Source organism: Equus przewalskii, chromosome 8 (assembly GCF_037783145.1).
Source record: "Equus przewalskii isolate Varuska chromosome 8, EquPr2, whole genome shotgun sequence".
Lineage (NCBI taxonomy): Eukaryota > Metazoa > Chordata > Mammalia > Perissodactyla > Equidae > Equus > Equus przewalskii.
Window position 1 is genome coordinate 69,831,192 of NC_091838.1, and position 27,512 is coordinate 69,858,703.

A 27,512-nucleotide genomic window follows, 5' to 3' on the forward strand; every position below is an offset into this window, starting at 1 on the left:
TGGAAGAGGAAAGGTTTTTACTATGCCAGGCACAGGGAGCAAAGCAAGGGCTCATGCCTCAAAAATTGCTAGCTCCCCGATGAGGAATGGGTAGGGATTTTTATTTGGGGTTTTGGGTAGGGGAGGGGGGAACATGCAGCTTGTGCAGCGCGGTGCTTTCCCACCAGCCTGCATTTGGCCTTGAGAGGCTGCTTGCAGCAAGGCGGGGGGAGGGTGAGATAGGAGGATGGCAGGTGGGAGTCCTTCGCCGTTGTCTCGTCTTCTGGTTTGAGGCGGGTTCCAGCGCCGGGAGTCTAGGTGTTGAGGTCTGGGAAGCCTCCGCTTCTTGATATTCTTGAGACAGCGGCTTTCCTGGCAAACTTCAAGGACACATGATTAGCTAAACTTTAGTGCGCCTCCAACTCCAGGCCACCTGGGCTTTTGACAATTTGTAACTCCCATTTAGTTGTAAAGCTCAAAGAGTCCAAGTTTAAAGAAACAGGTATTTACATAAGAGTGGAGCTAGAGAAGCAGGAAAGAGGGTGGTGGGTTTTAGTTTTAACCCCATATACGCTGGGTTCAACATGGGGGAACTGATATCAGGGCTGATGTTAAAAGCCTGTAACACTGTCACGTATCACTCTGCATTCCTTCATTCATTCATTCAGCATTTAACAAATATCCACGAGACACGGACCAAGGTACTGGAGATATTGTGGTTAACAGGACAGGTTAACTGTCCTTTTGGTGTTTACCTCCAACGGATGGACAGATGATAAACAACCAAATATAATGTCATTGAAGAAAAATGAAGCACAGTAAGGGAGAGGTGAGGTAGTAGAGGAAGCCTTCACTGAAGGGGGAATTCTGAGCAGGAAACTGAGTTAGGCTGCAGAGTAAACTATCCGTATATCTGTGGGAAAAGTGTTTCCGAACAAGGGAATAGCAAGTGCAAAGACCCTGACAGCTTGGTGTTGCCTGCTGAGCAGGCTGGGTTCCTTATTCCTCCTCTATGCTCCTTCATGCCTTCTGTATACTGTTACACTGAATTATAATTCCTCCTTGTTTGTTTTTTCTACTTAAATATGAGCTCCTTGATGGCATCTAAGAATTAGTCCCTTCTACATATTTGAGTGTGTGAAGAAATAAACAAATAAATGATTAAGGAAATGATTGACAGAATGAATAGGTGAGTGCAGTGTCTCTGTCCCTTCTTAGAAGGGGAGCAGGAAGAGCAAAGGAGAGGATATAGTCCCTCCTTGACTATATAGAAAAGGAAATGAGGGGGCCGGCCCAGGCCCAGTGGCGCAGCAGTTAAGTTCGCACGTTCCTCTTCGGCGGCCTGGGGTTTGCCGGTTCATATCTCAGGTGCAGACCTACACAATGCTTATCAAGCCATGCTGTGGCAGGCGTCCCAAATATAAAGTAGAGGAAGATGGGTATGGACATTAGCTCAGGGCCAGTCTTCCTCAGCAAAAAAGAGGAGGACTGGCGGCAGATGTTAGCTCAGGGCTAATCTTTCTCAAAAAAAAAAAAAAAAAGGAAGAAGAAGAAAGAAAAGAAAATTGATACTCAGAGAAGAAAAGCTACTGCCAACGGTCTCACTGGAAAGGAGTGGGGGAGTCAGGGCTAAATTCCAGGTCTCTTGAGAGATGGAGGTCCAGCTGAGTGATCTTTCCATTAGGCCTGTAGCTACACCCTGAAGGGGAAAGAGAAGCAGGAGAGACCTGGCTGTCTGTGGTCAGCATTCAAGAAAGAGGAAGACTCTGAGAAAGGTACATTTTGAAAGGCAAACTCTGGAAAGGAAAAAGCAACTTTCCCTAGAACTAATCCAGCTGATCTAAGCAAAACCAGAAAAAGAGGTGAGTGGATTGGTTAATTCTGTGAAAACTATGCCCCATTAGGCTGAACCATCCAAACTCATTAGTCTGAAAAGTAAATTGCCTTTCAAAATATAGCTGTGTTAAATGGGTGTTTAGAAATTCCTCTTGGCTCTGCAAATATTCAGCCTTGTGAAAAGAGATGCTGGGCCCCTGAACATGTTTTCAACTGTCTAGAAAATGAAGTCGAGAATATTAGAGCTAGAAGGAGAAAATAAACTCCTCATTTTAATAAATTTAAAATGAATTTTTATTTTAAGTAAAAATAAAGTCCTCATTTTATAATGAAGATAAAGGGGCGGGGCAGTTGCTTGCCCAAGCCATGCCTAGAACCCAGGCCGGTTCTCTCTCTCGCCACAGTCCTTACATCCCGCCATACTGCCTTGAGCTTGCCCACTGCACGTTATTTTTCTTCTTCAATTTTGTGAGAGAACATTTCCCCCTAATTATAGGATTGGGATTTACGAAGATAATTGAAAAGTGCTAGATGCTATTGGACTTCTCCCAGATTCCAAGATGTCAGAAGAAAGATTGCAACATTATCACATCAATTTAAGTGTCAGATGAAAAGAGTTCCCAGGAATCTTAAATCCAAGGACCCTTTCCTATCTCATGTTTCTCTTTGAACTCCTGCACTTCAAATAAGGCTTAATGCAAGCTGATCTCAGAAATATCCATTTTTCTCAGCACAGCTTATATTGAGAGAAGATTTGAAAATTCCTCCCAGATAAGAGTAAGGTTGGAAACATGCTCAGAGATAGTAATATACCTTGGAGAGTTGTTTGCTTTTTCCACTTCTCTCTTTTTTTTTGAGGAATCTCAGCCCTGAGTTAACATCTGCCAATCCTCCTATTTTTGCTGAGGAAGAATGGCCCTGAGCTAACATCCATGCCCATCTTCCTCTACTTTATATGTGGGATGCCTGCCACAGCATGGCTTGATGAGCAGTGCCATGTCCGCACTTGGGATCAGAAGCGGTGAACCCTGGGCCGCCAAAGTGGAACGTGCTCACTTAACTGCTGTGCCACTGGGCCAGCACCATGCATTTTCCATTTCTTAACCAAGAGTCGAAGACAGAATATTGTATATTTTTTAAACAAACTTTTTTTATTTTAGAATAATTTTAGGTTTACTTTTTGTTGCCAAGATAATACAGAAAGTTCTCATATATCCCTCACCCAATTTCTCTGATTGCTAACACCTTACATTACCATGGTACATTTATCACAACTAAGGAAACAAGATTGGTAATCCTTATTGACTAAACTCTATATTTTATTTGGATTTCACTAATTTTGACCTAATGTCCTTTTTCTGTTCCAGGATCATTTACATTTAGCAATTTTTTTTTCCCTGAGGAAGATTACCCTGAGCTAACATCTGTGCCAATCTTCCTCTATTTTGTACATGGGTCACTGCCACAGCACAGCTGATGAGTGGTGTAGGTCTGCACCCAGGATCCGAATCTGTGAACCCGGGCCACCGAAGCAGAGTGCGCCGAACTTAACCACTATGTCACTGGACTGGCCCCTACATTTAGCAATTTTTAATTAATTTACATCATATTATATTTAATCATTAGGTCTCCTTTGCATTCTCTGGCATCCAACAGTTTCCTCAGACTTTTTTTGTTTTTGACGACCTTGACAGTTTTGAGAACTACTGGTCAGAGACTCCACGTACTGTCCCTCAACTTGGGTTTGTCTTATATTTTTATCAGTTAGACTGGGGTTTTGGGTTTGGGGGAGAAAACCAATAGTTGAAGTGCCGTTCTCATCGCATTATATCAAAGGTACATGCAATCGATGAGATTTGTCACTGATGATAACCTTGATCACCTGGCTGAGAACTGGACCAAATAAAAATGACACAACTTTTTAATCGCGTGTCAGAAATCACCTAATTTGCCAACACTCCTTCCACTGCAGTTTTCAGGAATACAGAAAGACATGCAGTTTTCAAAACACACCACATTCTCCTTCCCTCTAGTTCTTCATTCATGCTGCTGCCTCTGCCTGGAATATACTTTCTGTATATACCCCCTGCAGGTTAGGCAGGGTGGGGCATCCCTTCTCTTTGCTCTTATAGCATAACATCTGGCACGCTGATTTGTCTGTGCTGACTGCTCTAACACCTCCCCCTCATCTGTGAGCTTCTGGAGGAACATGACCTTGTATTTTATATTTTTATCCTTAGGATCTAGCACATAAAAGGAATTTAAGAAATGCTCATTGAGGGGCGGGTTCAGTGGCATGGTGGTTAAATTCATGCACTCTGCTTTGGCAGCCTGGGGTTCATGAGTTCAGATCCCAGGCACAGACCTACACACTGTTCATCAAGCCATGCTGTGGTGGCATCCCACATACAAAATAGAGGAAGATTGGCATAGATGTTAACTCAGAGCCAATACTCCTGAAGCAAAAAGAGGAAGATTGGCAACAGATGTTAGCTCAGGGCCAACCTTCCTCACAAAAAAAAAAGAAAGAAAAGAAATCCTCATTGAATAGATGAATGAATGAATAAATCTGAGCTTCACAACATTTACCAGTCGTTATTATCTCCATTTTTAAAATGGGGAAACTCAGGCTCAGGGATACTTGATAACTTCCCTAAGGCCACACAGCTAGTAAGGGCAGAGGTAGGACTCAATAGGTTCTTTGGCTGTGTCCTTCGTGTCAACTTCAGTGCTGATATTCTAAGAAGCTGAAACCACAAGAGTCCGTCTGCTACCTGGAGATGTGTGTAAATCCCTTCGGAACGGCAGGCTGTTACATGCTGTCTCACCTCTTCCTCTAGGTTCAACTGTACTAACTGGGGCTTCACTACGGTGTTCCAATATAGTTTAACGTACTTGGTATTGAACCTTAGTTGTAGGAGCCCTGTATTCTCTCCTAAAATGTGATGCAGGGTCCCCAAGGGACTCCAAAGGCTTGTCTCTTTCAAAGTGAGTTCAAGAGTGTGCCTAATGTTGGAAGACCAAATATGATCGTTTACATTATTTGCACTCTGTTCATGATATCTTTTTCTAGAGAAGCAATTGCTAGTCCTAATTTGGATATAACCAAGAGTCCCAGGTCATAAACATCACCCAATTTTGAGTTTGTCCTTATTTTACAGAGGATGACACGGAGATTTAGAGAAGTTAGCCACCAGTGGAAGGTCACTCAGCCAGACAGGGATGAGGCCATGTCCTAAATCTCCTCTCAGTGTCCTTTCTCACTGTCACTCGGCCTTCACTAGAGTTGGCCGAATTCCTGAATACTGTGTAAGTACATAAATTCCCCAAAGAGTATGATGAAATCTTAGCGTTCCTGACAACAGAATAAAGGAAATATGGGCTATAAGTATAGCTCTTCTCCCATCTCTTCTTTGTCCTCCTTTCGCTCTCTCTTTTTTCTTCCTCTTCCCTCTACTTGAGCAAGTGGGTTACTAAGAGACAAGTGGGCAGAGTTCCAAACTAATTATAACATCTAAACTTAACCCATAGCTAAACAAACATATGTAGATTTTCTAGATGAGTTTCAATTTCAAGTATTCTCTTCACTCTCTCTGAAGAATTTCTCATAGTGCTAAATTCAAAATGAGAAGCTCACCTCTCACGGCAAACGTAGGCAGTACTTCTGGCCGTGCTGGGGAAGCTTCAGCTGGATGGCAACACAGGTGGAATTCTCCTTCTTGGCATTCTACATCCTTTTTGTTTTCTCTCCCAAAGTCCCAGGTCACTAATTCCCCTTTAATTGTTAGTTAAGCATCCTATCCACTCCCATCCACAACTGCCTATCCAAGGACATCCCAGCTACAATGGCAATAGTCAAACGACTGCATTCCCTTACTCTGCTTTCTTCTGACGGCCTTCAAGCTAAGAATGGTTTCTGTATTTTTAAACGATTAAAAATAAATTTAAAAAATAATATTTGTTGACACATGAAAAGTATATGAAATTCAGATTTCAGTGTCCATAAATAAAGTTTTGAATTTCATCAACTAAAAATTAGTAGCAATTAGTTCTCTCTTTTGATCTAAGTACCTAGATGATAGCCTCAATTTTGCCTCTTAGCCTACAAAGCCTAAAATATTTACTATCCATCTCTTTATGTAAAAAGTTTGCCTCCCTTTATTGTAGAGAAAGATTGTAAGGTCGTGGTTAAAAGCTTAGGTCTTAGAGACAAGCCGACTTGGATGGAACCCCCAGTGGTGGCACTTCAAAGCTGGGTGACTTTGGGCGAGTTACATACCCCTTGCAAGTTTGCTCATCTATTAAGTGGGGGAAATGGCAGCTGCTCTGTAAGAATGTTGTGAGGATTAAATGAGATGGTACGTGTAAGATACTTGAGTATGTGCCTGGCATATAATAGGCACTCAACAACTGTTGATTATTATCAGTGTCTACATCATCATCCCTGTTATCTTTCTCATAATTATTAGAGCAATCCTTCTGAAGCTCAGTTCTGAAACTCCAAATATCTCTAAAGTGGGTCCTCTACAGAAACAGTGATTACTAAGAGAAAGCTGATAACAAGAAAGCACACAAAACTCCCTTTCGGGCTTCTCAGTCTGAAGAAGTTCTGATAACAAGGAAGCTGCATATGGGACTCTCGGTTAGAAGTCGCTCTAATTAAGTTCATACACATTATGGAGTCTACATGGCTTAACCTTCAAAAGAGAAGTATTTTCATATTAACAGAGTTGCTTATTGCACCAAATAAATATTTGATTGTCGAAATAAGTATATGATGAAGGAAGGAAATTGGTCAGTGATGGTAGAGAAAGAATGCATATCTAATCTTTTCACACATGAAGCACTCTTCCATCAGTCCCTGCCATTTCTAGCTCACACACTTCTCGCTACTCCCATTTGGGATTATTCAATAACCCTGTGTCTGCTTCCTCCAGCCCGGTACACATTTATATGACATACACACATACTTTAATTTGTCTTTAAGAAAGCTAGTTTTATGTATAAACATAGCATTGCATTATTTTGCTTTTAAATATTTATTTTCATTATAAATGCAATATAACCATATTACTGAAAATTGGGGAAAGAAGGAAATAAAAGGAAGAAAAGCCAACATCTCAGATCTGATTTTTCCTGAGCATAGGCCTTGTTAGAGTTGTAATCATCATATAGTTATATTCAGATTGCTCAACAGTTTCACATACTGCAATTTTCACTTAGTTGGTGAAAGCATTTTTCTATATTATTGTATAGTCTTCATAACCACTGCTTAGTTGTATGCAGGACACAGCTATCCCAAATGACAACTTTGAGGGAATTAAAGAAAGACTCTCCCTTTTCCAAGCCAACACAGTCCCACACCAGGTACACTGCTGGGCAAGTAGAGAACAGACTAGATTTCAGTCTCTGCAGATCTCCACTTGCCCTTGGTTGAGTGGTCTTGTGCAGTGAACAACCTAAAGCACTATGCAGGGTGGTCCCGACCGTATGTATATGTGTTCTCCACATCTTCATCATGAGCCCTGGACTATGAATCACAAGATGCCAGCTGTGGGCCCTTGGGGCTGTCACTTCACTTGTCCTCTTACTCTACCACCTGAGTTTTGGATCTTCTTACAAGGTGTGATTGTTGTATTAATGCCAAGGACAGGCAGGGGAAATAATGTGGAATCACAAGCAGGACTCAGGAGTCAGGCACCTGGGTTAAAATCCCTCTCCTCTACTGACTGTTGTAGAACTGAGGTACAAGAAAACACATATGTGGTCTTTGTCCCCAGTTCCTGGCACAGAGCTCCTAAAACCCTTGAAATTTCCTGAGTGATAGGAGTGTCTTTTGCTATTCACGACAAGCCCCTTTTGACCATATCTGCGTTTATACTAATAAGGTGTCACAGGGTAGACGTCCCTAGATAGCTTCAGGATGGCGGCTGGTCATCAGAAAAACCAAACCTGTGATTAGAGGGTAAGAACTTTCAGCTCCCCCATCCACCCACCCTACCCCTGACCTCAAGGGAGGGAAGCGGGGCTGGAGATTGGGTTATTAAAACTCTTGAACAGCGAAATTCAGAGAGCTTACAGATTGCAGAGCACACTCATGTGCTGGGAGGGTGGCGTGTCAAAGAGGGCAAGGAGGCTCCTTGCTCGCCCCTAGCCCCCTATCACATACCTTGCCTTACACATCTTTTCCATTTGGCTGTTTCTGAGTTCTATCGTTTATAAGAAACAGTAAATGTAAGCAAGCATTTTTCTGAGTTCTGTGAGCCATTTTAGTTGATTATAGAACCTGAGAGGGAGAAGTCATGGAAATTTGTGGTCAGCTGAACAGAAGTGTGTGTAGCCTGGGCATCCCATTTGCACTTGGTGTCAGCAGAGGGGGCAGTCTCGTGGGGCCTGCACTAACTCTGGGTGGTTAGTGTCAGAATTGAATTGAATTGTTGGACACTCAGTTGGTGTTGGAGAATTAGCATGGAAAAACAACATACATTTGGTATCAGAAAACACCACACAACACCCTTCACTGACTACCACTGACAGTTCACAGGTTAGGGGAAAAGACTTCCCCAGCAAGGTCCAGGCAGTCTCAGGCCCTCCAAATCCCATCCATTTACAACCTCCCACGAGTGGCAGTGCAGACACACTTACTAGGCAAAACACTCCCAATATATACAACCACGCCAGACAAATTTGGAGATAAAATTACTCTCAACCAAAAGTAGGAAGAAATTAATTTTGGAAGTGCTTCATTAATTTGAAAAGTTTGTCTCTACTCATAGCATTATAAATCACATTATCCCACACAGTAGACTTGAGTCCTTTTATTCATCCTCCCCTCTTTCCAAATTGGGTCTCATGGAAGTTAGAGGGAAAAAGAACAGAGCCCATGGCAAGGGCTCCTTCCTTCATTACTGGAAGAAAATCAGCGCAAGTGCTGCCCTAGCAAGGATTCAATTAAATTCTTAGCCAAAGGCCCTTGTTCTCTGTAGTTTCTATCTAGGGAAAGAGAGGAGAGAAAGGTCCTTGATGTCTCAATGACTCTAGGTTTTGCTCTTAGCTTCAACATTTCATTCATATCTCTGTAGTGATGCTCACCGTTTCAGGATTTATCTTTTTGCTCACTTCCATCCTCACTTTCACCCACTCCACTAAACTGTATGCACCTCAAACACAGGGTTGACTCCCCTTGCACAGCAGAGACTAGCAGAGTGTCTGGTCATAGCAAGACATCCAGTTGTTGACGCAAAATACCCAATAACCATTCTAGATAGGAGAGATAAGGTCAGTTTTCCTTGGGGCAGGGTGAGGATGATAACCTCGGAGGGCAGTTTCCACAAAGGAGGAAAGCTTTCTGGAGAAGCATGGTTTTCAGTACAGTCTTAAACCTTTTTAGAACAAAGAACATACATTAAACATGCGCAGGATCCATATTCACCAAAGTTTCAAAGAGGCATTCAGTTGCAAATTAGCAGGTCTACATGACCCTGATGTCCTGGAAAGAGAACTTACCTGCAGGAGTCCTAATACGGGCATTACCAGTAGGCATTGCTAATACTGGTGTCCTAGGAGGGGAAACGTGCATTCTTATCTTAAAAGAGTGCATTCTTCACTTTAATGGTTAAAGCAGATGTACAATGTGTGTTTGATAGGCCATAAGTCAGTCTTTTTTAGTTCAAGCTGAATCCGTTTTGAACCAGAATAGCTACCCCATATACCTCAATATGTGAGAATCTCTTGTCACAGTAAATAAGTGAAGGAGTTTGTGGGTGTTGTGTGTGCAAATAAGGAACAAATCAATCAATGAATAAATAGCTAATTGGGATAATAAGGCTCATCTTGCAGGATTCGTGTGAAGAATGACGAAGAAAACTTTAGGAAAGCATTAGGCATAATTCCTAGCCTTTTCCAATGCTCAGTCAACATTATGTTTCCTCCCTTCATTTTCTAAACATAAAAGCTCCAGTTCAGCTTCTGTGGCTTAGGACATCATTATCATTTATATGTTGGTGTACTCTTGTAATTGGACACGTTTATGGAAGCCTCCGCTCAGTTTTGGTCTGTGCTTTTAGCTGTGAGGCATATTATTTCCTCACGATGTTACAGTGTAGTCCAGGGAACAAATCTCTATTTGCATGTTGGAAGCAAAGGGTCTCCTTGCCAAGAATGATTAGGGGCTAACTGCAGCATCTATTTGGGATTATAACAACTGGATCTCTTGAAAAAATAAAGGGTACCAGCTGGCTCCTTGGTGTAGTGGTTCAGTTCAGCACACTCTACTTTGGTGGTCTGGGTTCACAGGTTCAGATCCCAGGTGTGGACCTACACCACGTGTCAGTTGTGCTGTGGCAGCGACCCACACAGTAAATAGAGGACAATTGGCACAGATGTTAGCTCAGGGCAAATCTTCCTCAGAAAATAAATAAATTAATTAAGGGTCTATATAGAAGAAGAGAGTCTTTAGGGGCTGGCCCCGTGGCCGAGTGGTTAAGTTCGCGCACTCCGCTGCAGGCGGCCCAGTGTTTCGTCAGTTCGAATCCTGGGCGTGGACATGGCACTGCTCATCAGACCACGCTGAGGCAGCGTCCCACATGCCACAACTAGAAGAACCCACAATGAAGAATACACAACAATGTACCGGGGGGCTTTGGGGAGAAAAAGGAAAAAATAAAATCTTTAAAAAAAAAAAAAAAAAAAGAAGAGAGTCTTTAACCTAGAGGGAAGAAAAAGAAATATATCAGCATACTGCAAGAATTTAGGGAGAAAGTGGTTAAGAATATCTTAATTTAAAATGATATTTGAAAACCACTCAGCCATTAAAAGAAGATATTCTTTAACCTAAAAGGGGAGGGGAAGAGATATATGAAAACATGGCAATAGTTTAGAGAAAAAGTTGCTAGGAAGATCTTAATTTAAAAGCAGATACTAAAACTATTCAGCCATAACCAGTACATAAACACAAAGCCTTTCCAGACAGTATATTTGATCATTAAAAGAGAAAGCATTTTCAAGGATTGATTTTCTATTTTATTCTGTTTAGTTATGTGTGTATATATACTTTCTTTTATCTTTACTTAATGAGAAGAAGTAAATGAAAATAGACCAGGAATCACTAAGTCAAGTTATATTCATTTTAGCCCATCAAAGCATTTTTTTTTTCAGAGAACTGGGTGACATAGAGAATGTCTGAAATAAAGTAGGGTTTTCTTTTTCTTGAGAGTGCCCAACCTCCTCAAAAACAAAGGCAAAAACAGAACAGGGCTGCCCGCTGAACTGTATGCAACTGCAATTTGGCATCCATAAACAAGCCACAGTTCTCTTAAAATCTTCAAAGTCCTGGCCATTGATTCCCTTGGATAGAACCATAGCACACACTTATATATGACTGATGAGGATCCAGGCTGCCCCAGGGGGAAGCCCAAGGTGTCCTGCCCTACATACTGATCTATATCATCCTCCAGGAGCATAGGACATCCTGACCTGATCCGACCTGATTCTTACCCAAAGTTATAGGACCACCCAATAACCAGGAACCACCTACACTGATACCATGTTAACGATTTTTTTCATGATCTTTCCTTTGTCTTGTAAAGAAATTACTCTATACCTATGCCTTATAAATTTAGCTCAAACTCTCAACACATTGAAGCTCTTACTGCCCATGGGTCCTGTCCCCATGCTACTCCATGCTATTCTCTGAATAACAGAGCACTACTACCAGACCTTGAGAATCCAAGAAATCTTTCTTTCGACTCCTCGACTCACAAAGCCCGCATCATGATCACCATTTATTTTCTCCTTTGTGATGACAAACTTTTTTGTGGCTAAACTTCAATTAAGGAAGAATAAAGAGAAACCACTCCTTCTGGAGAAGAGCAGAATTCAAGAGGGGGGCTGCTGGCTCAGATCTTCTAAGCAGGAGAGGAGCCAGATTATTTGTGTAGCTTAATTTATATCCATTGTAATTACAATATGGTGTGTCTGATGCCGGTAATGATCACTTGGAAGCCAGCCAGGTTTCCCCTCCCTGTCTGGCTCTGGTGGCGTGTGACTTTCAGCTATTCTTGCCCAGCCTGCCTTCTATTGTCCATAACCAAAGGACTCTCCAATTCAGATTGCAAAAAGTCTAGCTCGGTACCCACGGCCAAAGAAGAAAAGGAACAGCACATAAATATATCTGACAAAGTCATCAGGGATTAGAAAACAGAATCTGGCAATAAATATGGTAATTAGGTAATTTGAGACTTCCCTCGCAGGGTTCTTTGAAAATGCAATCTCAGAACTGGAGTCCAAAGCTGATTTTTGTACCATTAAGGAGAATTATGAGAGAGTCGAAACTTTTTAATGACATTTAAGTATTTTTCATTGGCGAGTTAATAACTTTTCTGTCCACGCTAGGGAAATTTTAATGATGCAGTTAGGAAAAAAGACCCCCACCCCCACCCCAAGCTGCCCAGTTTTGAAACTGGCAACTCCAGCGCAAACTCCCACACTTCTGGAAGCCCAGACGCAGCTTGGCTTGAGTCTATAATGAGTACTTAGTGGATGCTTAAGAATTCCATTCAGCTGCTATTTAGGAAAAAAAAAAGGAAACAACGGTCTTTTTTTCTCTAATTTAATAGCATCAAAGTTTTAATTATGTTTTACCATTTCACAGGGGGGAGTTTTGGCTGTTTAATCAATCTGCAGGTTGTCGTTCAGCTTAGCGTGTTTGCTGTTAAGAAGCCTTCATACCTCGAGGAAGGCTTCCCTTTGTTTTGGTAGATGAAGAGAGAAGGCGGCCAGAAGTGACTTCCTTCAAGAGGTCACCTCTAAACACCCAAGACTGAGTTCTGAGCTCCTCTTGGGTGCCGCTGCATCTTGTCTTCCCCTGTATCCTGACAGGGACACGTATTGGGATCACTGGTTTTCTTGTCTTTCCTCCCCCAGCTTCGAGTTCTTCCAAAGAAAAGACCATGTGCTTGCTGTTCGCTCTGGGATTCCTGGTTCCTCCACAGCTCCTAGCATATAGTGACCTCGAAACAGATATTTATTGAATAAATGAGGGAGTAGAGCCCAAAGGAATAAAAGATGCTCTCATGACATAAAAATTCAGTGTATTGGAAAGATTTCATGTTCTATTTTCCTGTTAAGACTATTTGCATGATTCCCTGTACTGTTCTAAAATATAATCTCTGAGGGATGAGATAAGAGGACCTTGGAATAGCAGTTCTCAATCTGATTGATAATCAAAATCACACTCAAAAATTAAAATACAGATTTTCTTGTGAAATTCTAGGGTGGTGATCTGCAATACCATTGCTTTATATTATTACTATTATCGTTTGTGGTGTTGTTGTTATTAAGATCCCTAGTTGACTCTTTTTTCTTTTAAAGATTGGCACCTGAGCTAACATCTGTTGCCAATCTTCTTTTTTTTATCTTCTTCTACTCCCCACAGCCAGCTAGTACATAGTTGTATACTCTAGTTGTAGGGCCTTCTGGTTCGGCTATGTGGGACACCACCTCAGCTTGGCCTGATGAGTGGTGCCATGTCCGTGCCCAGAATCCCAACCAGCGAAACCCTGGGCCGCCAAAGCGAGCGCAAGAACTTAACCACTTGGCCACGGAGCCAGCCCCGAGAGATCCCTAGTTGATTCTGAAAAACTGGAGCTCCTGCTTTTGAAATTAAATAATCCAATCCTTTCAGTTGATCAATGAGGGTGCTTACTCTAGAAAGGATGAGACTGGTCCAAGGTTACAAAGCAAGTCAGTGACAGAGGTAGGACTTGGACCCAGGTTTCCCGATTCCTGGGGTTTTTATGTCTTTCTTGCCCTTCAAGTCCTGAAGAGTTTACTGAGCACCTATTATGTGGCAGCACTCTGCTGATTATTGGAAATAAAAGACAAAGAACAATAAAAGCTCTTCTTTATTGAACACTTACTATGTATGTGACACTGAGGGAAATGCTTTATATAATAAACCTGTGTAACATTAATATTATTACAATTGAAGTGAATTTCAACCTAAAGAGGTTAATTTGCCCAACAAATCACTTGCTTTTAAACAGCAGGCCCTAGGGGCTGGCCTGGTGGTGCAGCGGTTAAGTGAGCACTTTCCACTTCTCAGCCTGGTGTTCGTCGGTTCGGATCCCCGATGCGGACATGGCACCACTTGGCAAAAGCCATGCGGTGGTAGGCGTCCCACGTATGAAGTAGAGGAACATGGGCACGGATGTTAGCTCAGGGCCAATCTTCCTCAAACAAGAAAAAAAGTCATAAACAGTGGGCCCTGGAGAGATAAGATAAGCACCTAGAGAAGTAATTCTGGGTGACTTGATGGGCTTTTCTCTCCCAACAATTCTTCCTCCTCCCTGCCTTTCCTGGAGTTGGTGACTTCAATAAGGTAACTCAGACTGGGGCAGAAGACAGACTCTCTTCAGCATAATATGGGACAGAAGATGGGTTCACAGGAGCTAGTCTTTGTGGAATAAAGTCTGTAGATTTTTTAAAAATATAATCCACTTGGAGACCAGAGCCCTGTGAAGTCCACTGTTTCTCCTTCTGCCTCTATCCTGCAGACCTGAAGCCCCTGCTAGGCCTCTACCAGCTGCAGAAACAGGCAGATAAGAGAATAATTAACAATGAAGAGAGGACTTTGCTTGACGGTTGGACAAGGGGAGTGATGGCGTAAACGGCTCACAGGGTTGATTTGGGAGGAAAGGAGATAAGTGGGAAAGGGTCCAAGGTGATGAAGGTGGCTGAGGAATGTGCTTGGAAATCCTAGGACAAAACCCTGAAACTCATGAAATGGAGCTCAGGGACAAGGTAAATTATCTAAAAAAGCCACTCCAAAATGCCCATCACCATTTTCTGGATTCTCTATTGGTTGGGTTATGTCAGTAGGAATGTGAAATATATTGCCCAGGACTTCATGTGCTCTTTGGGTTTTTCCAGCTAACATGAACATGTTATGACACTATTCCACCCTTCCCTTCCATGATGGGGTAGAGCAGGGAGCAGAGTGATGAGTACATTCCAGAAGTGCTATGGAGCCGAGATCAAAAAAGAAACTAAATCTGCCTGACGACAGGGTGCAGGGGATAGAGAAAATTATCAGGGAAGGCTTGGCAAGACTTGAGCCAGCTGAATGTGCTCACTAGGCTTCAGGAAGGCCAGTGCAATCGTGGGGGCAAGGCTTGATAGCACACAGAGGCTGGAAAGTGTGGCCTGTTTAGAAAACGCGGCATAGGCAGTGGTTCTCCTGTTCTGGAAACTTGCTGAAATGCAGATTCTTTGGCCTTCTCCCTGAGACTCTACTTCAATAGATTTAGAGGAAAATTTTTTCAGTTATTTTTTGAACTTGATGTACATAATTAGAATTCAGGAAGTCCTTGAACCTGGATGGGAAACATTTTACATCTTTATTTTCACTAACCTCTAACTGAAGTTCGGCATTTTGAAAGGAGGCAACAACGTAGGGTAGTATTAGCCGTCTCTGTGACGTCACCAACAGAAACCACACGTATTGTGAAGTCATATCACTGTTGTAGATATCTTGAAGTAATGTTTATACTGAAATAACAGAATTTATGAAACGATGTTAATTCTTATTATACTTTGTGTTAATAAATAAGCTTATGTATTACTTCATCAGAAAATTTATATATACTTATAGAGATAGAAAACTGTGTAATCAGTTTCCTTTGTGAGTCTATGTGCATGCATTTATAAACATTGTTGTGAGAAGGGAGTCCAAAGGCCAAAGGGGTCTGTGGCAGAAAAAGTTTAATTACTTCTTTATAGGCTAAATTCCTGGAATCTCCATTTTTAATATGCAAACCTGATATTTTTGATGCTCCTGGTCTAGGGACCAAAATTTGAGAGATTCTGGTGTAGGTTATATGTTTGTATGTGAGAGTGCGTGCGTGTGTGTGTGTTTGGAATTAGGAGTCAAATGAAGTGTTAGAGAGCAACAGTGCATGAAAATGAGACTGGAAAGTCAGCTAGGCCTAGTTTGCAAGGCTTTCCAAAAAAGTTTAAGCACAGCCCAAAGAATGTCACACTCTCAAACTTAAACGTGAAGTCATAAACGAATAATGCATACCACTTAGCCACCCAACTGAAATTTATTCTTCACTCCTTACAGTTAAACCACAGAAGCAAAGCTACCAGGGTTTATGTCAATAGCGGATTTACGTACGTGCTGTGTCTGTTATTAGCCTGATACTCAGGCCAAGAACAGAAATAAAAACAAATAAGCTGTGAGACAAAAGGAAACAGGAAATTCCAAGAAACCAGTGCTCCACCTGCATAACAAAGGTGGAGAACTGGGGCTCCACCATCTTTCGCTTCAGGATCATTCTGGAAGGATGATCTACAACCCACTATATCCAAAGAAGAGGCTGCCAGCCACAGAGACAATAAGCACGTCCACCCACAGCCTAATTTCAAGTGTTTTATTTGACCTCTCATGTTTTAATTATAAACCACATTCATTTGTGGATTCAAAGGGAGCTAAAAGCTAAATTTAGTATGTATTTACTGCAAGCCGGATAATTTATGTACTTGATCTGATATAACTTTCAGGGAGCTACTCCGATCCCCATTTGGCAGTTAAATGAGGCTCAGATGGGGTAAAGATCCTGTTTAGCAGGTAGAAGTGCTATTAACCACATCAACTCTTGCTAATTTTAAAATTCCACGCTGCTTCTCTAATTTGTGCTGAGGAATTTCTACGGTTTTTGGGGGAGGAAAATTACATACTGTGTTTCTTTAAAAACGAAATCAAGTTAAAGACAGTAACATACATTCATTCATCTCTTCAATTACCCAAACTCAGTCAAAATTGAGTAAAGGGAATATTTTAAGGACAAAGAGAACAGGAGAGGACATAACAGCAGCAAAATCTTGGAAGCTGCAAAGCGGATGGATGATTGATATGACGTTGAAACTGCAAAGGGCTGACCTGAGGCGTGCAGTAGGAAGCCGGTTGTGCCAGTGTCACACATGTCCCCAAAGAAGCAGAAATTGGTGGTGCTGTATACCTAAGGAAATGGAAATATTGGGGGCTAACAACAGGACTGTTTTTTTGAAAGCAGGTTTAAGGAGCAGTCAAAGCCCACATTTCTTTCTCTATGAGTTAGAACCAAGAGTCTATTCCTTTCCCACTGCAGCAAAAAACCTGAAGGTTTATCCTTTGGAAGGATAAAACAAAAGGCTGTCTGGCTTGCGGGATTCCATACACAGACAAAGATGGAGCCTCCATATTGCAAAACATGGTATAATGAGGAAGTTTACAGACGATTTGTGACCCCCTCCCCTCACTCCTTACTCAACTCTCAGGACAAGCTTCTATCCTGCAGGAAGGCAGGAGATTGGAGGCGCCTTCTTGGAGACTCTGACTGGCCTGGTGATAAACACGGAGATATCGACCACCCAGGATCTCCCTTCAAGGAACAATTGACTGCACAGTTTAGGGGAGCCATGTCAACTCCTTCAGGTGTCTAGCTCAGCCGCTGGAATCCTCCTTGCCCAAAGTAATGCCCTTCCTGGGATGGCCTGCATCCAAGGACTGATTAAGTTGGGGGTATACAGGTGGCCATTTCCACCCAATATGGGACACTCTGATGGGCAACACTCCCTCCAGGGCACCTGGCCAGTTACGGTGCTCTGGTTCCGCGGTCTGTGTACCAGTTTGACTGCTTTCTTTAGTCCAGTCCTGCTTCCTCCCCCTCTCCTTCACAGTGTGGTCTCAAATAAACATCTTGTGCCTCAATTTTGTCTTAGTGTCTACTTCCAGGAAACCAACCTGCAACAGCTCCCCCACCCACCAAATAAAGAACTAAATACAACATTAACCATTTCCCAATGAAATGGACAAAGTAATACTTCCCATGGTGAAGCCCACATTTGAGGAACCTGATGCAAGCACTCAGACTTCTAACCAGCTCTTGAGAGCCAAATACTTAAACATCAGACACCCAAGTATGGCTCGACATCTTACGGAAGACTTTAGCATGAAAAGTAGAATCCAAAACAAACAGGCTACACAAAGCTTTGCTCTTATCAAGATAAGATATTGTACCCATGAACCAAAAGAGGAAGTGTAAAAATATCAGAGAAACATAAAAAGCTCTTGGAAATGAAAATGATGATACCAGTAATAGTTATCACCAAGAACTCAACCAAAGCATTTGAAGGTAAAGTTGAGGCAATTTTCCAGTATCTAGAGTTACAAAAAAAGAGAGAGAGAGAGATTAAAATGAGAGCAAAAGAAAAAACAAACCAACCAAAAAGCCTGAGTTTGACTCCTAGAGATCCAACACCCAAATGACAGCAACTCTAGAAAGAAAGAAGAGAGAAAATGAAAAGAATGCCAAATAAATAACTCAAGAAATTCTCCCCCAATGGAAGGACATGAGTTTCCAGAGTAAAAAGGCCACCTAATTAATACTTCGTAAATGGAAGTTTTTTTAAGAAATCCTTTTTTTTTCCCTTTCAGGGAAAGATTCACCCTGACCTACCATCTGTTGCCAATCTTTCTCTTTTTTTATCTTTTTCCTCCCCAAAGCTCCAGTACATGGTTGTACATCCTAGTTGTCATTCTAGCCATTCTAGCTCTTCTACGTGAGCTGCTGCCACAGCATGGCTACTGACACATGGGTGGTATGGTTCTACGCCCGGGAAGTGAACCTGGGAGGCTGAAGTCATGAACAGTGAACTTGAACCACTAGGCCACCAGAGCTGGCTGTGGATTTTTTTTAAAGACTCAAACCACGCAAATCAAGGGGTAAAAAAACGGAAAAAAAAGAAATATCTTATAAATTTCCTGAGAGAGGTTTCTTTGCAAAGGATCAAGAATCAAAATGGCTTTGGACCACACAGTTTTAACAAGAAAGGCAGAAGGAACGCCTTCAAAATTCTGAGAAAATCAAATTATTCCTGCATAACTCTAAATTAAGGGTGAATGTACAATGAAGATACGTTCAGAGACACAATACCTCAATAATGTTACCTCCCATGCACCTTCTCCTCAAGCATTTCCTTGAGGATGAGCTCACAAACAAGAGAAGAAAACAAGAAAGATTCAAGGAGTGCATGAGACAAGGGATCAAATGGTAGAAATCTGGAGGGTCCAGCACAATGGTGAGACAGAGGCAGAAGGATGGCTTTGTCTCCGAATAGAGAAGGCCCTGGATGGTACTTCTTTAAGAAGATGAAACTGAGAGGCCCCATTATGTGTCAGAAAAGGAGGAAAGGACATTTGGACAAGTAGAGAGACTGAGAATTACTTAGCGAGATGTACAACAAAGAAAACAAACATGAAAGACAATTACTAACGTCAGCGAAAAATCTGGGCCTGAAAGGAAATGCAACTCTAATATATGACATAGTTTACCTGTAAATAACACTTACATATTTTAAATAATGTAAACACTGTATATCTCACCATACTTAGATAAAACATTTAGGAGGACAGGAAAGGGGGAAATTGTGTATCTTTGGTGGGGGTTTGAGAAGGGGTGTGAAAGATTACTAAATCCTCATATTCTACAGGGGATATCAAATAAACAAGACTGAAAACTGAACAGCCAAAGAGTAATATTTAGAGACATGGAAGAATATACCCCATAACAAGGGAGAAAAATGTTTTAAGCGGTTGTCTCTGCAAACCTAGGAAATGAGAAGGAGTGGAACATAGCTTTTTGGGTTTGTTTCAATAAGGCTTGTAGAACTATTTGACTCTTTAAACCATGTTCATAGACCCCTTTAATAAAAATAAAAACTAAATTTTAGGGGCTGGCCCGGTGACGCAGCGTTTAAGTGTGCACGTTCCGCTTCAGTGGCCCGGGGTTCGCTGGTTTGGATCCCGGGTGCGGACGCGGCACCGCTTTGCACACCATGCTGTGGTAGGTGTCCCACACATAAAGTAGAGGAAGATGGGCACGGATGTTAGCTCAGGGCCAGTCTTCCTCAGCAAAAAGAGGAAGATTGGCAGCAGACGTTAGCTCAGAGCTAATCTTCCTCAAAAAAATAAAAGAAAAACTAAATTTTAAAAAGAGCAGCACCAACGAGACTTGTGTCTCTGTGACCACCAGTATTGAGGTGAATTAGGGCTGCCTCCCACGTCCTCTCTTTCCCAGGCTGCACTCTGGGTTCCTGAGCTCCTTAAAACCTGCTGAGTCTGGAAGATGGTGATAGATGACCCAGACTCTTCCAGTGAAATGATGGTCTCAAAAATGGGGGAGGATGCGCTGGGGATTTAGAAGGCAGAGTAGCCGGAAAGAGTATAAATTACCCCACCACAAGCTTCACAGAAATGCTGACACTAACGGTTGCCGGTAAAATTTTTGCAGTAAGTGTCAGTGTGATGCCAGATAGCTGAGACAGTTGCAGAAAGTGTCCAAGTTTCCCTCGAAATGTTTTGGCCGGACAATTGGGCTCCATCCTTAAGAGTGCAGCAGTTTGGGGAAATATCACAATCGGACAGAGCCTTAGCACCAGGGCTCTCTGGCTGTGCTTTCCTCTTGTTTGTTGCAGGGAAAGAGAGGAGGGTAAGAAGGACGCAGGGAGAACCACCATTTATTGGCTCACTGCAATCATCTGCCATGCGCTTTATCTGAAACAGAAAGAAATAAAAAACCAAAAGCCCATGGCCTCTAGGATTTGGTCTGGACAGTGGAGAATAAATTCTTTTCATGTCCTCTCTCCCCCTTCTCCTAGCAGATGCTGCTAATAGGGAGAGGGTTATCTTCAACCCTCTTTAAGAGTAGGGGAGGGGGGAATTAAAAAATTCTTTTCAAAGTTTCCGTCTTACTTAAAGTGAGTATATGCAGTGACTGGCTCAGGAATTTAGGAAAACACCCTAATGTCCTTTTTGGTTTGGAAAGACGAGTCTCAGCTGTGATACGGAAGGAAGAGGCTGAAACAAAGGGGAGATAATGTGCTCGGAAAAATAAAGGGGGTTGTCATCCCATCCCAATGCCCCACTCCGCAGCCCAGGAGTCTGTAGGGTGGAGTCCTTGGAAATGGGGAAAAAAAGAGATAAGAGAGAATTGATGTAGGGAGGTCTCAATTCCCAGGAAATCATGCTAGGCAGGGTCCTAAAGAGAAATAGCCTGAAAATAGTCTATCCGCGGGAATGGCTAAAGAAAACGGCTAAGAGTGTTATCAGATACTCACTTTAATGCATGTTTTTGTTCTTTATGGTAAATATCTGCCATTACTTTAAAAAATAAAGTCATTAAAGCAAGAAGAGCCCTATAATGGGGTACTCTGGAGAAAGGTAAGCATCTTCAGAAATCTTGGGGAGGATGTTGGACTTCCCTCAGTTACATAGAATGGAGGCTTGAGTTAGTTTATTTAAATATTCACAGAAAGTGTGACACAATAGAAGGCAGAAGAACTCAGGGACATTAAAACATGTCTCTTTTAACCATCAGGACAATGAGAGGGGATCATTATCTTTTTTAGCAAGAGTGTCCCTCTTTGATATTTGCTTTGTGGATAATGTTCACAAGTCACTGTCAGAGCATACAGTGGTAGAGGAGGGAGCTGAAATATCTGGTTACCCCCTTCTAAGACACTAACTCTTCCCCATTTCACACACGCAGGAATCCCCAGGGGATTAATGTCAAGGGGAAGCATGATTCCAAAGGGTCACCTATTATATTGAAGGTTAGAAAGCTTTCATGTTGAGATAAAAGGAAAACTAAGTTGTTAGTAAATTCCAGAAAATGTTTGAAGGTCAAGAAGACATTTGGAGAAAAATATAAAATATGGAAAAGCAAACTACATAAGAAAATTGTATGTTCTTGCTATCTCAAGAATGTAGAGTAAGCCAAGAACACATAATCTGATTAAGCAGAACTGAAGTCTCCATAAAGACTGTGTAATTCCTGGTTACCTTGGTAACCCCTTCCTGAGGATCACGATGTGATAATGAGAAAAAAAAACACATGTACCTGTGACCCAGCAAGATCCCCTTGAGGGAAGGTCTGGGGAGAAGTTTGGGAGTGGAAGGACTGAGTTTGGTACAGAGGAACCCAAGAGGATGATCTTGGGTACTGCAGACCCGGGTGCCCCCTGCTGACTCGGGCTCAGTCAGGGTAAATAATAAACTAAATGTCTGTGGCTCCACAGTGCTTCTCCTGCCGCACCACAGGCCTCCCTGCCTGCGGAGGACTTTGCACTGAAAAGCAAAAGCACTGTGCAGGAGGTGGTGGGGACTGAGTCTGGTATGGTTGTACCTTCCTTCACTGTCTGCACGGCAGGTTGGGCCCATCAGAGGCCAATTCCACATCCTTTCACCTCAGTTCCTTTACTAAAAGGTGGAGATGTCAACAGCGCCCATCTCAAGGTGTTTTTTTGAGGATTTAAATGAGTTACTACACAGAACGCACTTTGAACAATGCTTGGTACATAGTAAGATTCTTAAGGCGTTAGCTATTAATACTGTAGTTGTTACTAGTATTTAATGGAGGAAACTGGAGTAGAACCCAGAGTGAGCACCTTGTTGTCTATCTGGGCACGATGTCTGTGAAGACAAAGAGGAGGAAATGGAGGAAACAGCATTAGCTGCTAAATAGAAGATGGTTTGGGGCAGGTCAAGTCTAAAATGCAGAGCTGGCTCAGGGTCCTTGGCTCCCACAGAAACCACAGTTCTTACACCAACGATGACGCTCCTTCGAGAGTGAGCTTGTCCAATCCCCAGTGTTATACTCTGTGACAAGGACCCCACATCCCAGCAGGATCAAACCTCAGGCATTATTGCTTTGCTACTAAATACCATGTCTGACTGTAAGACACACATTGATTTAATAACAGACTTCCAGAAGGGGGCGGGGAGTGGAGAACTAACCCTTCATCAAGGGTGCACATAGATGTTGTCGTTTCTCAGAGCTTATAATTACAAGTCTTCATCTTCTGAGTTTGGGACCCACTGAGAATAGATACCAGTGTCAGCTAGGAAATAAAATGTCAACCTCATCACGGATGAAGCTGGATTGGAGAAGTCCTGCTTGGATCTGCAGCCAAAAAGGAGGCTTGCACTTTGCCAAAGTCTAGACCACCACCCTACCCTGGGTGGAGTGTGCAAAGCAGTCGGGCCACTGCTAGCCCTTGCAGAACCTTTAGAGGCAATAGAAAAGGTACCCTTTCTGGTGAGTGCAGCTCTATGGGTGCACGGCTTGGCACATAGAGTGAGAACTGCATTTCAGTCCCCGCTGGACCTCGGCTGGCTGGGTGCTTCTGTCAGCACATTAACACTCAGCTATTCTGCCAAGTAAGGACTCACTCAGTCTGCCGCACAGAGAACTTCAGCTTGGCTCCAACCTACTGAACCTAACAGGGGGCCAGGGAAACCACGGGCCTCTAGACTGCCTCTCGAAGAGGTCCTGGAACCAGATGACCTTACTACGTTGAAGATGAAGCAAGCAGAGTAGACATCACACTAATTCAACAAGCCAAGTGGCCTGAAAAGGTGAAGACAGGCCGATGATGCAGGAGCAGTGGCCTGTAAGGGTCCATCGCAGGCAAGTCACACCCACTAAGGCAGAGATTTTCAAAGTTTGGCCAAGACCCACAATAAAAGACATGCTTTATGTCATCACCCAGCGCACACACACACACGACTGAAATAAAGTTTTTAGAAATTATATTTACAATGTTCCCTATATTTATATAATGTAAATCTCAACCTTTATTGATTTCATCATCTCAAATTAGTAATAACTCTAGTTTGAAAAACTTTGAACTAATGGAAGTCAAACTCTTGCCCCCATCACTCAGACAAATTATTTGTCCTTCCTTAGGGAGAAGTGAGTGAGGGGAGTGGAGGGAAAAGCAGACATCACCTTCCTGATACTAAATAAGGGGGATAAAATTCACATTCTAGGAGCCCCAGAAATGTGGGGAGGAAAAGATAATATGACCCCGCCTCTGGCAACACAGACACAACAGTCTGAATGATGGATGACAATTTCAGAAATACTGAACTGGTTTTAAGTGCTTCTTTTAATTAAAGAAACATGATTTTTTTTGAACTGTGACTTGAATCGGAAGTATTTTTTGTTTGTTTTTTCTACAAATATGCCCATTGGATGGTCTCAAAATCTGACCAAATCAATGCACTATCTGAAGTGACTCAACTGGAACCAATCAAAACAACAAAACAGTCTGAGCTGAATCAATATTTTATTCCCTTCAAACCTCAATGGGTCCTGAGACTGAAGCCTTCTGAAGCGTTGGTCCTAGCCAAGGCCCTTGGCTCCGAGCTGCTGTGCCTCCCTACCTCATACCCTATATCTGAGTCATTCTTAGCTGTTCTCAGTTCCCCCAAAGATCCCCAAATGCTCCAAGCCTCTGCTCATACAGCCCCTTCCATTTAGATTGCTCTTCCTTCTACCCTCTGCCTCCCTACCTGCGTGGCAACTACCTACTCATCTTTCAGAACTCTACTGAAGGATCACTTCACACATTCATTAATTTGCTTTCTCAACAAACTTTAATTGAAGATTCACCATATGCCATATTAGGGAACCCAAAGGTAAACAATACATGGTCTCTGTTCTTAAAAAGCTTACAATCTGGTCAAGCACAATAGGCACTTATAATGTTGTAGATGTCATCCCCCAGGCAAGCACATAGGCTATTATTAGAGCACAGAGAGGGAGCCCTCAAGTCAATGTAATGGGCTGTATAAGGCTCTCTGGAGAAGCTGATGCTTGACATGGCTGAAGAGGTGAAGGAGAGAGTGGGGATTTTAGGGGACAGCAGTAATGGAGTTAAATACCATTATTCCCAATTTAGAGATGAAGGAACTAAGGCATAGAACACTCAAATACATTTCCCAAGGTGCAAAGTTATCAGTTAACAGAGCTGATATTTAGTCTCAATGCACGCTAACTCCAAGGCAGGTCTCTTAATCATTAACTCTGACAATCTTTCATCTGCCATAGGAATCCAGACAAGGAGGCATTCCTGGCTGAGACTAGACAAACAGGAAGAAGAAAATGAATGGGACAGGCAGGGGCTGTTAGAGCCATGGTGGAGCCAAGTACCAAGCCAAGAGATGATTACAGAGGGGCAGGGATGGGGACAAATCCTGGTTTGCAGGACCTGCAATAAAGCAGATCTCTGCCATTAAGTCCTTGTAGAGAATCTATATCAATGCTATGTGTTGGCTGGGTACTAGTCATTTCAAATCAAACCCAGCTAGAGAGAAATCCTGTCTCAGATAGTTACAAGAAGTGTGTCCTTGGACAAGGAGTTTAAACTTTGTGAGTCTCCCCTTCTGTATCTGTACAACGGAGACAGTGATGTCTACCATACGGGGCTGTGATGAGGTTTAAATTCCATGAGATTAAATGTGTAAAACACGAAGCATAGCTCCTGGGACACAACACGTGCTGAATTCACATTACTTCTGCTTCCTCTTTGCATCCCTTAGGTTTTCCCTCTCTCGCTGAGGAGATATCCCTGGGTCCATCTACTTCCTCTGCCACAGAGTGAGCAGGATCCCGGCACCCAGCCCCATTATAGTACAACTGAGTCCTTGGCAGCAAGCTTACTAGGGAGTGACTAGAAGCACAGTCACAGGGCACCAAGCAGAGCTTGTTAGAGTGAAAATGGAAAGAACAGAGTCCATCTTTCAGTGCTGCCAAGGGAGCCAGGAACCACCCATCCCCGGCAGGAAGGAACTGTTAATTGTGTCATTAATAATACTTAGCATTGTCCCATGCTTCTCCAACTTAATTAATTCCACTCCAAATCCTGGAAAACAAATGACTGAGTGTGTTGGAGACAGGCCTCTGTTCCTGAGACAGAAGAGTAGAGAGTGTGTCCTCTGCAAGCACCGGGGAAAGGAAAAAGCTGCATTACCATTTCCTCGGGTCAAGTTACCCAGGGTGGGAGAGGGCATTGAGCCCTAATGGGGACTTTTCCTGCACCCCGAAGACCCTCTTCAAACAATAATAATCACCCAAGGGTACAAAGATACAACAAGGCTCATTCAGCCCAAGACACATTGCCCAGAAGCGGAAGATGTTGTTAAGCTGGAGCCATGGTCTGGAGGTAAAAGTTTATTCCTCTCTTTCTCCAGAACACAGAATCAATGTGCCAGAGGGCAGGACATGTAGTTAGCTGGTGAACTCTGCTGTCCTTTAACTCAGTGGACACTCACTTTACATATCAGAATCTGGGGGGTACCAACAACCTGACCCAGTTCCCTCCCTTCACAGGAGTGCAGAGTCAAGTGTGAGAGACAGAAGAGGCAGAGAAACAGTGAGAAAGCTACAATATAAAGAGAATTACTCAGCTACGGGGAGCTCAAAGAATGTGCGGCAGCCTGGGAGGTGCCGAAAGGATTCCTGGAAGAGCACATGTGTGAGCTGTTTGAGAAGATGATTAAGAGACAACAAAACAAAGACATGGAGAGACTGGCCCAGTGAGGACTAGCTGTGCAGATGCTTAGTTAGAGTCAAGAGAAGGCAAAGAGCATTCAAGGACTTGAACACAGTTCCATGCAACTTGTGGAGCTGGGGAATTGCAATTGGACAATGACTTCTGTCACTGCAGAGTGAAGAAAGACTAGTGGGAAGACACACAAAAGTATAGACATGTATAACATATGAGGAGGGCCCGGAGGAAGGAAAAGGATGAAAGGCGGGAGAGACTACTTCTGCCTTCAGGGAAGGCTCAAGTCAGTGGCAGGCTAACAGGTGAAGGTCCTGGCTTGATGAAGCCAGAAAAAGCATTTCTCAGGCACATCCTTGCAGGAATCTCCTATCCCACAGGATTCTGATTCAGCAGGTCTGGGTTGGGGCCCAAGAACCTACACTTCTAGCAAGCATCCCAGGTGACAGAGATGCGAGACATCCACAGACCTCACTTTGGGAAGTGTGGTGGAGAGGTCCCGGCTCCCAGCCGGGCCTCACATGCACTCTGACTCTGGTCTGTTCTGTTTGCAAAGAAATCCTGGATGTGACAGCAACTGTCATGAGACAGGCAAGGTGCTGCAGAGGAGGTTTTCTTATCTTCTTCCGGCGTTCCACCTTATCAAATCTAGAAAAGCTCCTGAAATAGAAATTTCCAAAGAGTCTGTCCCTTAGAGCAAGTTCATTGATGCATTTTATTTGAAGGCACATCCCAGCTCCTAGCACAGAGACTGTCCAGGCAGACAATGCATGCTAGTTTAATTAATGGAACTGATCTCCATTTCTTTTCTGAAAAGTGTCCTGTGCAAATGCTAGCAGCCATCATGCTTATTTGTATGGAAATAATCTGCTGAAGTGACTTCCTGTCCCAATTTCTCTCTTAAAAAATAGGAATCTACTCTCTAGCTATTCCAGGATCACAGCACTGGACCAAAGATTTTGTGTGTTTGTGGTGTTATGTTGCCTGTGTGGGGACTGTGTGGTCACTGCAAAGTGCAATGGACATAAAATTCAGGCGAGTGACTTTGCTACTTGTTAGTTACAGACTCCTGGGAAAGTGACTGATTGTCTCCATATTTCAATTTCTTCTTTAGTAAAGTGAGGAAATTAGACAATTTATTCATTCGTTCATTCCTTCAATAAATAATAATCAAGCACATCCATGTAGTCTACCAGGCACTACCCCAGTTGCAGGGAGTCAATGATCAGTAAGGCACACTCCATCCCTCTCCTGATAACACAATAATGAACAATGAGGCCGCCTGCTCTCCGTACAATCACCCATTT

General features: G+C 42.8%; 1 protein-coding gene across 5 annotated transcripts in view; it reads right to left on the reverse strand.

Moving 5' to 3' along the window:
- The window catches only part of LRATD2 (LRAT domain containing 2), a 70,113-nt gene continuing 42,601 nt past the window's right edge, over positions 1–27,512 (reverse strand). For 3 of the 5 annotated variants that reach the window (XR_011543177.1, XR_011543180.1, XR_011543179.1), the window contains 2 exons: positions 15,227–15,363; positions 12,411–12,824 (listed from right to left, as the gene is read on the reverse strand). The gene's annotated coding sequence lies outside the window, so the exon portion shown is untranslated. Of the gene's footprint in view, positions 360–12,410; positions 12,825–15,226; positions 15,364–16,756; positions 16,836–27,512 lie in introns of those variants that run through there. The other 2 variants (XR_011543178.1, XR_011543181.1) reach the window with 2 other exon arrangements.